Genomic DNA, 12712 nt, shown 5'->3' on the forward strand with positions numbered 1-12712 from the left:
TGTTTTCAACACAACGGTAGCCTTCAGGACCTTGAAAAGTAACCTAGGCAGCTATTATCACCACAGCACACACACACCAGAGGTGTTATCTACAGCAAAGTCAGTGAGAACCTAAGAATGTTTTGCTCAACTGTGTGACCTCCAAAATTAGTGATTTTTAAGTTGACTAAGAACAAGTGAAGTTAGAGGGTTTATTTAGGATACGCCCCCATGACAATTTCATCTTATGCAAAAATTCTTTTTCTGATGTCTTATCAAGGACTCATGACGGATCTGTTAAAAAGAACACAACGTGCCATGCTACAAAAGGTAAGTTTATTGTGCCCAGGGGTTTATTTCAGTGCCCCAAACTTTTGTCCTATGATGGTGGTTCCTGCCTCAGATCCCCAGCCCCGAAGGGGGGAAAAAAAAAAAAAGGCAGTAAACACGCCCACATACACATGTTCAGATTGTCTTGGGTGTTGTTAGCTTAATGGGATGTTAGGTGTTATGCTGAAGCACCCTCTATTAGGGGAAATTATGTAGTAATGGGATAGGGAAATAATTTATTTTCAGGAATATTTTTTAAAACGAAAGTTCTCCAGCAACCAAATGGAATGAGTCGACTTCAGCATGAGTCAATATACATCCAGTGTAGGTCTCCATTGAAACTCTGATTTTAAAAACACTTATTCTATTTTAAGATTCACCACTCACAACCTTGGGTTGAACAGATTTCCATGATATTTAACTTCCAGGCATGTATTGGAAGGTTAAAAAAAAAATCATGGAATCAGGAAAAGAGGAAAAGAATTTTTGGTAATAAGCGTCAAGAGCTATAAATATGCAGATGTGTAACTTGCTTTGGAAACTTCTGTAATACATATACACAGACATTTCTAGCAAATACTGTATGGGTAACTTGTTAATAGTTGAGGACTGCTAGGCATGGTGGTACACCTGTCATCCCAGATGCTACAAAGGCTGAGGCAGGATGGTAAGTTTGAGGCCAGCCTGGGAAACTTGGGGAGACACTGTCTCAAAACAAAAAGGGCTGGAGCTGCAACTCAATGGTAGAAAAAAGTGAAACAGCGGCTGGGATTGTGGCTCAGTGGTAGAGCCTGGCACCTGTGAGGCACTGGGTTCGATTCTCAGCACCACATATAAATAAATAAAATAAGCATATTGTGTCCATCTACAACTAAGAAAAAAAAATTTTAAGTAAATTATTACCAAAAGAAAGTTAAGGGGTGCATTTTCTGTGGTAGGCATGATGTCAGAAATTCAATGGTCATACCCCCAAAGTTGATATTGCTGATACCCCCAAAGTTGATATTGCTGCTGGGTTCCCCAGTTGTGTAGCTAAAACTCAGTGTGATGGGTAGGGGTATTAGTTGGACCTCCAACAACTGCAAATGATCTAGCACAGAGCTCCTCACTCTACATAGTGCATAAGAACCTTATGGAGAGCTTATTAAAGCGGAACAGCAGCGCTGGTTTCAGAGGTTCTTATTCAGAAGTCTGTGGTGATGTGGGGAAATTTGAATCTCTGACAAGCTTGAGACTGAAGCTGTCTATCCAGGGACCACACTCTGAGTAGCACTGGTCTAAAAGTAACAGTGAATTTAAAAGTTCATAAATTCTGCTGGGCAAGGTGGTGCATGCCTGTGATCTCAATTCAGAAGGCTGAGGCAGGAGGATTGCAGGTCCTCCTCAGTAACTTTGTAAGGCCCTAAGCAACTCAGCAAGACCCTGTCTCTAAATAAAATATGAAAAAGGGCTGGGGCTGGGTTTGTGCCTCAGTGGTAGAGTGCTTGCCTAGCATGTGTGAAGCACTGGGTTCAATCCTCAATACCACATAAAAATAAATATATAAAATAAAGGTATTGTGTCCATCTACAACAACAACAAAAAACAAAAACAAAAAAAACGGGCTGGAAATGTTGCTCAGTTAAGGTCCCCTGAGTTCAGTCCTAGTACCCTACTCCAAAAAATTCACAAATTCTGAATTTTTATCACATTTCTGTCTGAGTACATTTGATGGGCTGTGGAAGGTAGACTCTGCAGAAAATAAAAATTGGCAAAAGGTGTATATCTTTTGGCTGGATTCTTAAGAGTGGGCAGAACTTATCCTTCATAAGGATGCCACTTGCAACTTTCATTATAATAAACCAATTCCTGCAATGAGGGCATTCTATTCATGAGGGGTTTTAATTTTATTTATTCATTTATTTGTCTAGTACTAGGGATTGAACCCAGGACCTTGCACAAGTTAGCACTCTCCTACTGAGTTACACCCCACCTGTTTTTTGTTTGTTTTGTTTTGTTTCTTTTGAGATTGATGTTGTTTTGTTGCCCATGCTGACCTCAAACTTGTAATCCTCCGACCTCAGCCTCCCAAGTAGCTTGGATTACAGACATGTGCCACCTCATGAGGGCTCATATAGGTCCCACCTTTTGAAACTGTTGCATTGGAGATTAAGTTCATAACACATGAACTCTGGAGGACACATTCAAACCACAGTAAGTGATATACTCAGAAATTAATAGGAGTGTTTGTTAGATTGATGGGTTTAGGCATAGATTAGAGAAATAATTCATCTTGAAGTAAATGTCCTGATTCTCTAAGTCCTGCATAGTTGTAATTAGATGTCACTAAACCAACAACACCAGCATCACCTAGGAATTCAATAGAAATGAAATCCTTGGCGCCACCCCACCCAGACCTACTGAATTAGAAATTCTGGCAGTGAAGCCCATCAACCTATGTTTTAATAAACCTCCATGTGATTCAAATGCATGTTAAGTCTGTGATCACTGCCATACTAGTAGTTCTCAGATGTAGCACACAGAATCACAACTACCTGGTAGTATTTGTTTGAAAAATGAATTCTTATTCCTTCCTCAGTGTGGGTCTAACTTTTAAGTACTTTTGGGAATTCCAATGTAGACATTTTTTTAATGTTTAAAACACTGCCTTAAACCAGAGGTGTTCAAATTTTTTTGACCAGGACCCACATGTTATATCGGAACTCATGAAATAAAATAATATTTATAATAAATAAGTGTTTCACAAAACAATAACTGAATCTCATACATGCAATGAATTCTGGTGTTTTCTGTTCTATTTCTTTTTTTAAAATGCTGGTGTTTGGGCTTGCGGTGTTATAGCTCAATGACAGAGCACTTACCTAGCGTGTGCAAGGCCTTGGGCACCAAAAAAAAAAAAAAAAAAGAAAAGAAAAGAAAGAAAAGTGCTCATGGCAGAATTACTGAATTGATTTCATGACAACTAATGGGTTACAACTTGAAAAAACACGCCCTGGATCATCGCCTCTCAAATTTTACAGTGCATTTACAGATTCTAATTTAGTAAGACTAGGGTGGGCCGAGGCTTAAGATTCTGCATTTCTAACAAACTTCCAAGTGTTGTTAATGCCGCTCATCCATTTATTACACTTCTAATAGCAAGGCCAGGACCATAAAGAGTTCAAAGAGATGACAGCAAACCTGATGCTGCCCCCTTTCAAGAGCCTAACTCTCTTTATAATTGTGCACTTTAAAACAAATAGCAATTAGCATCTGGGGTTGTGGCTCAGTGTTAGAGCACTCATGTAGCATATGTGAGGCACTGGGTTCAATCCTCAGAACCACATAAAAATAAAGGTATTGTGTCCACCTATAACTAAAACAAATTTTTTAAAAAAGAAAGAAATTGCAATTATACTAGGATATTATTCTGTCCTGACCTGCCCTACTTATAGAATTCAAACACTCAACCTATGTGGGTGTAAGCAGACACTGATTTTCAGCAGATCTTGTCAGATTAGTGCATTCATGGGAACTCAAAAGGAGATTTTTATCTATCACCCATCTGATTTAATCATGGGTCCTGGAGTAGGGTAGCCTTTTTCACTCTTGAGTATCAGAATTGAAAAAATTAAAAAAAAAAACAAAAACCTGACATTATATAGAACTATAGTTCTAGAATGATGAGATGTGCGTCTTGTGTCCCATTATTAAAATATCCCTTCATATGTAGGTGAGGAAGTTCAAAGAAATGGTACATAGGTCAGGGTGTTCCCAGAGCAAAGCTGGTTGACTAGCTGGGTGTGGTGGTGCAGGCCTGTAATCCCAGTAGCTTGGGAGGCTGAGGTGGGAGGATTGTGAGTTCAAGGTCAGCCTCAGCAATTTAGCGAGGCACTTAACAACTCAATGAGACCCCGTCTCCAAATAAAATGTTAAAAAGGGCTGGAGATGTGGCTCAGTGGTTAAGCACTCCTGGGTTCAATCCCCAGGATCAAAAAAAAAAAAAAAAAGTTGTCTGACCCCTACCTTTGTGAATTCATAGACTAGGATCATGCAAGCTCAGAGGCCTCATATGTCAGCCACAAAATGGTGCCAAGAGTCTCAGAGCACTGACTGACATTTACCTAGCTTACAGAGACTACTACACAAAATAAGAATGCTAGATTGGATTGTTTATTTTATCATGAAAAGTCTAACTGCCAAGAGAATTGACACTGTGTCCTCAGACTTGTGTCCTTTCTCTTCCTATAGAAAATTATATATGGGAAGGTAAATAATAATTATGACATTGCTGGGTAAGCATGGAGAAAGTGAAGTTCATTAAATATTTGGAAGGTTTATGGATCATTTCCATAACAGAAAATTGACCTACTAAAGGGAACCTTTTCCCTTGGCCAACATTAGATGGGGTTCACTAACATCTGCCTCTAAGGACCCGTTTCCTAGACCTTTTCAGCTGAATGATCCACACTCATTGAATCTTTCTTTAACCATGAGTACATTTAGTTAGCATGTCAAATCTTTTAAGTTTATATCTTTTATGTATCTTTTTACATGTCTCTGCTCCAATCCATGGTTATTATTTATGTAGACTCTCAGAGGCAATGTAATTTCTTTTTCTTTCTTTCTTTCTTTTTTTTTGGTGCTGGTGATTGAACCTGTGACCTTACACGTAGGCAAGTGCTCTATTACTGAGCTATACACCCAAATCCTTATATATTTATTTATGACTTTTTAAAGAGACAGGACCTCTCCATTGTCTAGGCTGGTCTTGAACTCCTTAGCTCAAATGATCTGCCTGTCTTAGCCTCCCTGGGTGAAACAGAAGCATACTACCAAATCCAGCAAATTTATTTCCTTCCTTCCTTCCTTCCTTCCTTCCTCCCTCCCTCCCTCCCTCCCTCCCTTCCTTCCTTCCTTCCTTCCTTCCTCCCTTCCTTCCTTCCTCCCTTCCTTCTTTCCTTCCTTTTTAAGAGACATTTCATTTGCCTTCTCTTAACTACCATAGTTTATCTATTGGATTATTAGTGTCAATATCATTCTTTCCTCATTTTAGTATTTCAGTCTAAACATTTTCTATCCTTTAAAAAATTTTACTTTTATTATTAGGCAGGGCATGTAACTCAGTGGTAGAGTGGTTGCCTAGCATGCTGGAGTACCTGGGTTCCATTTCCGGTACTGCTAAAAAAAAAAATAGTTTTCAAATGTCAAAGCAACTCATTATATAACTTTTTAAAAGGCCAACAATGCTAAAAGATTGTAACAAAAAATGGTGGAACATCGCCCCTCCTCTCCCAATATTTTCTCCCAAACCAGCTACCCAGAGACAGAATTGTGAAAATAGTGCAGAGCGTTCTCCTGCACTCCACACCCAGCTTCTCCTGTTATTAACATATTGCATTAATATGGTGTATTTGTTGTAGTTAGTGAACACATTGCTATTAACTAAAGTTCACACTTACCTAGTCTTCTAAACACCAATGAAATTGTTCCCCTTCCTGTTCCCATTACCATTGCTTTAGTTGAGGTCCTTATTCTTTCTCTGTCCTGTGTGTGTGTGTGTGTGTGTGTGTGTGTGTGTGTGTGTGTGTGTTTTAGAGGAACATAATACTCTTATTTTATTTATTTATTTTTTTGTGGTGCTAAGGATCAAACCCAGTGCCTCACACATGCTACAACTGAGCTACAACCCCAGCTCCTCTATCCTGCTGTGTGTGTGTGTGTGTGTGTGTGTGTGTGTGTGTGTGTGTGTGTGGTGCTGGGGACTGAACCCAGGCCCTTGTGCATTCGAGGCAAGCGCTCTACCAACTGAGCTATATCCCCAGCCCTTCTATCCTATTTTTAAACTTTAAACACCCCCACTGCTTTATCTACCTCCATCTTCTAAACTTTGCTTTCTAAAACATAAAACTGATTTTTTCACTTCTTTATCTAAAACTCTTTCACGGGACTTCCTGTTACTAGAATAAATTCCCAACTCTCCATGACTGGCTCCCCTTCAGAATCTGGAGCCCCCATGCCTTTTCTAGTCTCATTTCTTGCCATCATTCCCAATGTGGTACTCCAGTTACAACAAAGCAATCCATTTGTCATTTTCGGATACCTTTAGGACATTTTTTTTTCATTTTTTTTTTTATTGTAAACAAATGGGATACATGTTATTTCTCTGTTTGTACATGGCGTAAAGGCATACCATTTGTGTAATCATAAATTTACATAGGGTAATGTTGTTTGATTCACTCTGTTATTTTTTCCCTTCCCCCGACCCCTCCCACCCCTCTTTTCCCTCTATACAGTCCTTCCTTCCTCCATTCTTGCCCCCCTCCCTAACCCTAACTCTAATCCTAACACTAACCCCTCCCTGCCCCCATTATGTGTCCTCATCCACTTATTAGCGATCCTTTAGGACATTTCACAAATCCTTTCCTCGTTCTAAACATCCTTTCCTTTTCCTCTTTCTGGCAAAGTATGTCTCACCCACCCCAAGCTCAGGACAAACATCAGCCCCAAGAAGGTCCCCCAGTCCCCAACATGGTTCTCCCTCTATACTCCCACAGACCTCCTCCATGATAACCTTTTTTATATTGTGCAGTGATTGTTTATGAGTCTACTTCTCACACAATTATTCTTACTTTTACCCTCTCTGTCTCTACCCACCCCCAAACCCTCAGCATATAGTCTGATATCCAGAACACAGCAACAGCCAGCTAACATGTATTGAATACTTAGGTACTTAATAAATATTTACGGAATAAATGAAGACAACACATGAGACATTTGAGGAAGTCTAAGAAAGTTCCTACCCTTAGGATTTCCTGAAGTCCTAATAATGAAAGTATACACAAAAACATACCTGCAGGCACATGTGTGCATTGTTTTTTATTGTGACCAGTGACATGAAAGACATATAAACTCAGACAGGCAAGGTTATCAACATGCAAGGTATTTTGAAACTAGCTAAAACGTAGTCTCCAGAAAGCAGAAATTTTTATTCGTTTACTGTGGCATCCTCAGTGTCTCATACGTAGTAAGTGCTTGTGTTACTCAGGGTACCGACAGGAAACAGATGGCACACTCAAAATAGGGAAATTTGAGGAGAGACCATTTACAAGGTTGTAGGGGAACCTCAAATGATAACAAAGGAACATGGGGCTTGTAACAGTGAGAATTTGTTACCTCTGCCCTAGGTCTAAAGGGAGGAGAAGTTTTGCAGAGCAGACTGCCCTATCTTGAGAAGACTATCAGTTACAGCCACCTGACTGCTAGAAAGGCCACTCACCTCTATAAGGGTAACCTCAGTCCAAATCACAGTGTTTCAAAGTAGAAACCCTCCGACTTAAATAGTTGGCATTAATATATAAGGATTCTAATCTAGTACAGGGATCAAGTAGCAGGAGTCTCTGAGCCAAGGCTGGCAAATGTATTTACCATTATTCTTCCCTTCCACACTCCCCAACCTGGCTGTCCCCAAGATGGGACAGCTCTAGGTCTTTTCTACTTCACTCATAGAAGTCTCTTCTCAACATAGTGCTCCAAGCACTACCAGTAAATTACTGTTACCTGGTATGAAACCTATTTGTCAAACTGGTTCTAATCAAATAAGAATTAGAACTAGCAGGGTTGGTAGGGTCTTTCTAGTTTGAAGTTAGCATCTATCCATCAACTGGGGATACTGAGATTGGATCTGCTCCCAGGGAGAAGGGCCTGCCAAGTGCTAGACTAAGCAGACTTTTTTTTTTTTTTTTTTTTTTTTTTTTGGCCCGAGATAGCCAGCCTAGGGTTCAAGTTAGGACTCTGATCCTAAGAGAGAAAGTAGGAATGCAAATCAGCAATCAAAGTAAAAATTGTACTGACTGGTCAAAACAATGAAAAATGAGGATAAGGCATACAGTGTACATATAGGATATGTTTAGGAAAGCAAGATTGATTTCAGACTCATGCTGGTGGACATGATATTCTAAGGTACTCTTAGGCATGGGGAGGGCTGACTCATTTTGGGCACTACTGAACTCACAACAGTTAGAAGGTCTTATGTACCTGCAGCTGACCAGAACAAGATAGGGAAAGGAACAATGACTGTTTTTCTTATTCTCTTCTCCCCCTTTTTAAAAAACTTTCTATATTAAAAAAAAAAAGACTTTGCTGAGAATACTTAACTAAAATAAGCACAAGAGATCACAATAGCTAACATTTACTCAGTATCTACTCTGTTTTATGCCTTAGATATGTTTTCATTTATCTACATAGCTCTATAACGTAGATATAATTATACTTTACATATAAGGAAATGAAAATTTAGAGAAATAAAGCAAATAAGTTGCAGCTTCAAGGTTTTGATTCAAGCTTATTTGACTCTAAAACCTGTATCATTTCTAATATATCAGTTACCTATGTTACCCTATTAAGACCATGATTTCAATCGTCCTCAAGTCTTGAATTCCTTAGGGTCATCATAAATGATGAGGACAAGCAAGTTTAATGTATAAAGGCTTTAAGAGAAAATATATTAGCATATTAACAAACATTTGCTTAGTTAAAATAACAAGAAAAGAGCTGGGGTTGTGGCTCAGTGGTAGATCACTTGCCTGGCATGTGTGAGGCACTGGGTTTGATCCTCAGCACCACACAGAAATAAATAAATTAAATAAAGTTATTTTAAAAACCAGACTATTTTATTAATCTTTACTTTTTATTCATGTCAATGATTATACCTGCCATATTTAGAGTACTTTCTAAGTCATCTCATTCATGGTTTCTGGTGGCAGGGGAATCTATGTCTTTTACTACGTTACTTTTCTGTTTCAGAATGACTCTTTACCAGATGTGTACCCCAGAGAAAAGCACCTGTTTTAAGAATTGCCAGTCCTTAGGCTAGCTGGTAACCTCTCACAAAGCCTGGAATGACAAAACGAAGTGAACCAACTGCCTGAGATTTTTTTTTTTTTCACACAGATATTGGAATTGTTACTCAGAGAATATCAAATAACGGGGTAAAATAAATCCATGGTGAATCTAAAGCATAAGTTATGAAGTAAAACAAACAAACACAACAGCGTTTGGATAGGGGCTGGAGTTGTAGCTCATTGGTAGAGTACTTTACTAGCATGCATGAGGTCCTGGGTTCAACCCTCAGCACTGCCAAAAACCAGAACAAAGCAACAAAAAACCAAACCAAGGGGCTGGGGTTGTGGCTCAGTGGTAGAGCGCTTGCCTAGCATGTGTGAGGCACTAGATTTGATTCTCAGCACCACGTATAAATAAAGGAATAAAATAAAGGTCTATTGACATCTAAAAAGTATTAAAAAAAAAAAAAAAAAGAAAGAAAGAAACCAAACCAAGCAACAACAACAAAATCCAGGTGAAAATGTATGTAGGTAGTTCTTGACCTACCATGGTTCAGTTTAGACTTTTTGGACTTTATGATTGTACAAAAGCATACCCATACAACCATTCTGGTGTTCACTTTCATTACAGTATTCAACAAATTATATGAGTTTAACACTTTATTATAAAATGGACTTGGTGCGAAATGACTTTGCCCAAATCTAGACTAATGTTTTGAGCATCTTTTTTTTTTTACCTTTAATTTCCCTTTTTTATTTTTATTTATTTTTTAAAATTTATTTTTATTATAAACAAAATGGGATACATGTTGTTTCTCTATTTGTACATGGAGTAAAGGCATACCATTTGTGTAATCATACATTAACATAGGGAAATGTTGTTTGATTCATTGTTATTTTTTCCCTCCACCCACCCCTCCCACCCCACTTTGCCCTCTTTACAGTCCCTCCTTCCTCCATTCTTGCCCCCTCCCACCCCCATTATGTGTCATCATCTACTTATCAGTGAGATCATTCTTCCTTTGGTTTTTTGAGATTGGCTTATCTCACTTAGCATGATATTCTCAAATTTCATCCATTTGCCTGCAAATGCCATAATTTTATTCTTTATGGCTCAGTAATATTCCATTGTATATATATGCCACAGTTTCTTTATCCATTCATCAATTGAAGGACATCTAGGTTGATTCCACAATCTGGCTATTGTGTATTGAGCAGCTATGAACACTGATGTGGCTGCATCTCTGTAGTATGCTGATTTTAAGTCCTTTGGGTATAGGCCAAGGAGTGGGATAGCTGGGTCAAATGGTGGTTCCATTCCAAGTTTTCTAAGGAATCTCCACACTGCCTTCCAGAGTGGCTGCACTAATTTGCAAACCTGCCAGCAATGTACAAGTGTACCTTTTTCCCCACATCCTCTCCAACACCTATTGTTGCTTGTATTCTTGATAATCGCCATTCTAATTGGGGTGAGATGGAATCTTAGGGTAGTTTTGATTTGCATTTCTCTTATTACTAGAGAAGTTGAACTTTTTTTTATATGTCTCTTGATTGCTTGTAGATGATCTTCTGTGAAGTGTCTGTTCATTTCCTTAGCCCATTTGTTGACTGGATTTTTTGTATTCTTGGTGTAGAGTTTTTTGTGTCCTTTATATATTCTGGAAATCAGTGCTGTATCTGAAGTATGAGGGGCAAAGATTTTCTCCCACTCTGTAGGCTCTCTCTTCACATTGCTGATAGTTTCCTTCACTGAGAGAAAGCTTTTTAGTTTGAATCTATCCCAGTTATTGGTTCTTGCTTTTATTTCTTGTGCTATGAGAGTCCTGTTAAGGAAGTCTATGGCCATACTACCAAAAGTGCTATACAGATTCAATGCAATTCCAATTAAAATCCCAATTGACGTACCTCACTGAAATAGAGCAAGAAAACATGAAATTCATCTGGAAGAATAAGAAACCCAGAATAGCTAAAGCAATCCTTAGCAGGAACAGCAAAGCAGGGGATATCGCAATACCAGAACTTCATCTATACTACAAAGCAATACTAACAAAAACATCATGGTATTGGCACCAAAATAGACAGGTAGATCAATGGTACAGAATAGAGGACATGAACACAAACCCAAATAAATACAATTTTCTCATACTAGACAAAGGGGCCAAAAATATGCAATGGAGAAAAGATAGCCTCTTCAACAAATGGTGCTGGGAAAACTGGAAATCCATATGCAACAGAATGAAACTAAACCCCTATCTCTCACCCTGTACAAAACTAAACTCAAAATGGATCAAGGACCTTGAAATCAGACCAGAGACCCTTCATCTTATAGAAGAAAATGTAGGTCCACATCTTCACCCTGTTGGCCCAGGATCAGTCTTCCCTTCTTTATTAATGAGAAGGTTCTGTGGTTTCAAGTCTCATGCAACACCATTCTTCTGTGGCAACAAGTTAATCCATGTAAAATTTGGTATAGAAACATCAGATACTCACGGACCGGAGTCAAAGATTTATCTGTGTAAATGATGTCTTGTAAGGTTACTATGTTTGCATGTTTTAAATCCTTTAGGAGTGAAGCTCCTCGGGGATGGCCAGATCCGCAGTCGAAGAGGCCGCAGCGCCAGCCTCCGACTCCATGTCCCTGTTGAACAGAGCCTGGCCCTGTTCCACGCCCCTCCCCCCCTTTTTTTTAAGAAAACAATCTTCTTAATTTTTTAAATAAATTTGTTTTATTTATTTATTTTTATGTGTTGCTGAGAATCGAATCCAGTGCCTCACCCATGTTAGGCAAGCGCTCTCCCACTGAGTTATAACTCCAGCCCCTGTTTTGAGCATCTTTAAGATAGGCTAGGGCTCGGGGTGTAGCTCAGTGGTACAGTGCTTGCCTAACATGGATGAGGCACCGGGTTTGATCCTCAGCACCATATTAAAAAAAAAAAATTAGGTAAATAAAGGTTAAAATTCTTTTAACAAATGATATACGAAGATAAGTTATGTATGGTGTTTGATATGATAGGTATATTAAATGCAGCTTAACTTGTGATATTTTCAAGCTACGATGGGTTTATTAAGTCCAGGAGCATTCTATAACTGAGGGTACTAAGAAAAATGGCATATGGAAATTAGGATAATTTGAGGAGAATTTATCTGCACAAGAACTAATTACAAATGCGTGGGCAGAGCACAGCACACAGCAGAAAGTCAGGGATTGTGGAGAAACCCAGTCCAATCTCCCCGGCAAGGGAGACTTATAGGGATGAAATGCAGGGGAGGTTAGGAAGGGAACGTGTTGAGAGTGAGCCATTTTGAGAGAAGCAGAGGCCTTTGAATGAGGATTACAGCTGCCTAAAGGGACGTTCTAAGAAGGGGCCAAGGAGAATAAATATATCGACCTCATTCTGTTAATCTGATCCATACAGGCCAAGTTTCCAGGAAACAGAGCAGGGTGGGAAAGGGCAAAGAGGGAATCTGGTGGGGCACAGTGAAGATATTCTGGGCATAGCAAGATAAACAGAAATAAAGCAATGAGTAGATGGAGAACACAGCAGACTCGTAGGCAGGAAGAGTTGCCATGTAAGAGAAAG

General features: G+C 39.0%; 1 pseudogene across 1 annotated transcript in view; it reads left to right on the plus strand.

Annotated features, from left to right (window-relative positions):
- Positions 1–264: 264 nt before the first annotated feature.
- LOC306660214 (ATP-dependent RNA helicase DDX50-like) overlaps positions 265–12712 on the plus strand; it is a 39273-nt pseudogene continuing 26825 nt past the window's right edge. Inside the window, exon 1 of the transcript in view lies at positions 265–309. The product of the transcript in view is annotated as an ATP-dependent RNA helicase DDX50-like (transcript). The remainder of the gene's footprint in view (positions 310–12712) is intronic.

Source organism: Sciurus vulgaris (genome assembly GCF_902686455.1).
Source record: "Sciurus vulgaris genome assembly, chromosome: 4".
NCBI lineage: Eukaryota > Metazoa > Chordata > Mammalia > Rodentia > Sciuridae > Sciurus > Sciurus vulgaris.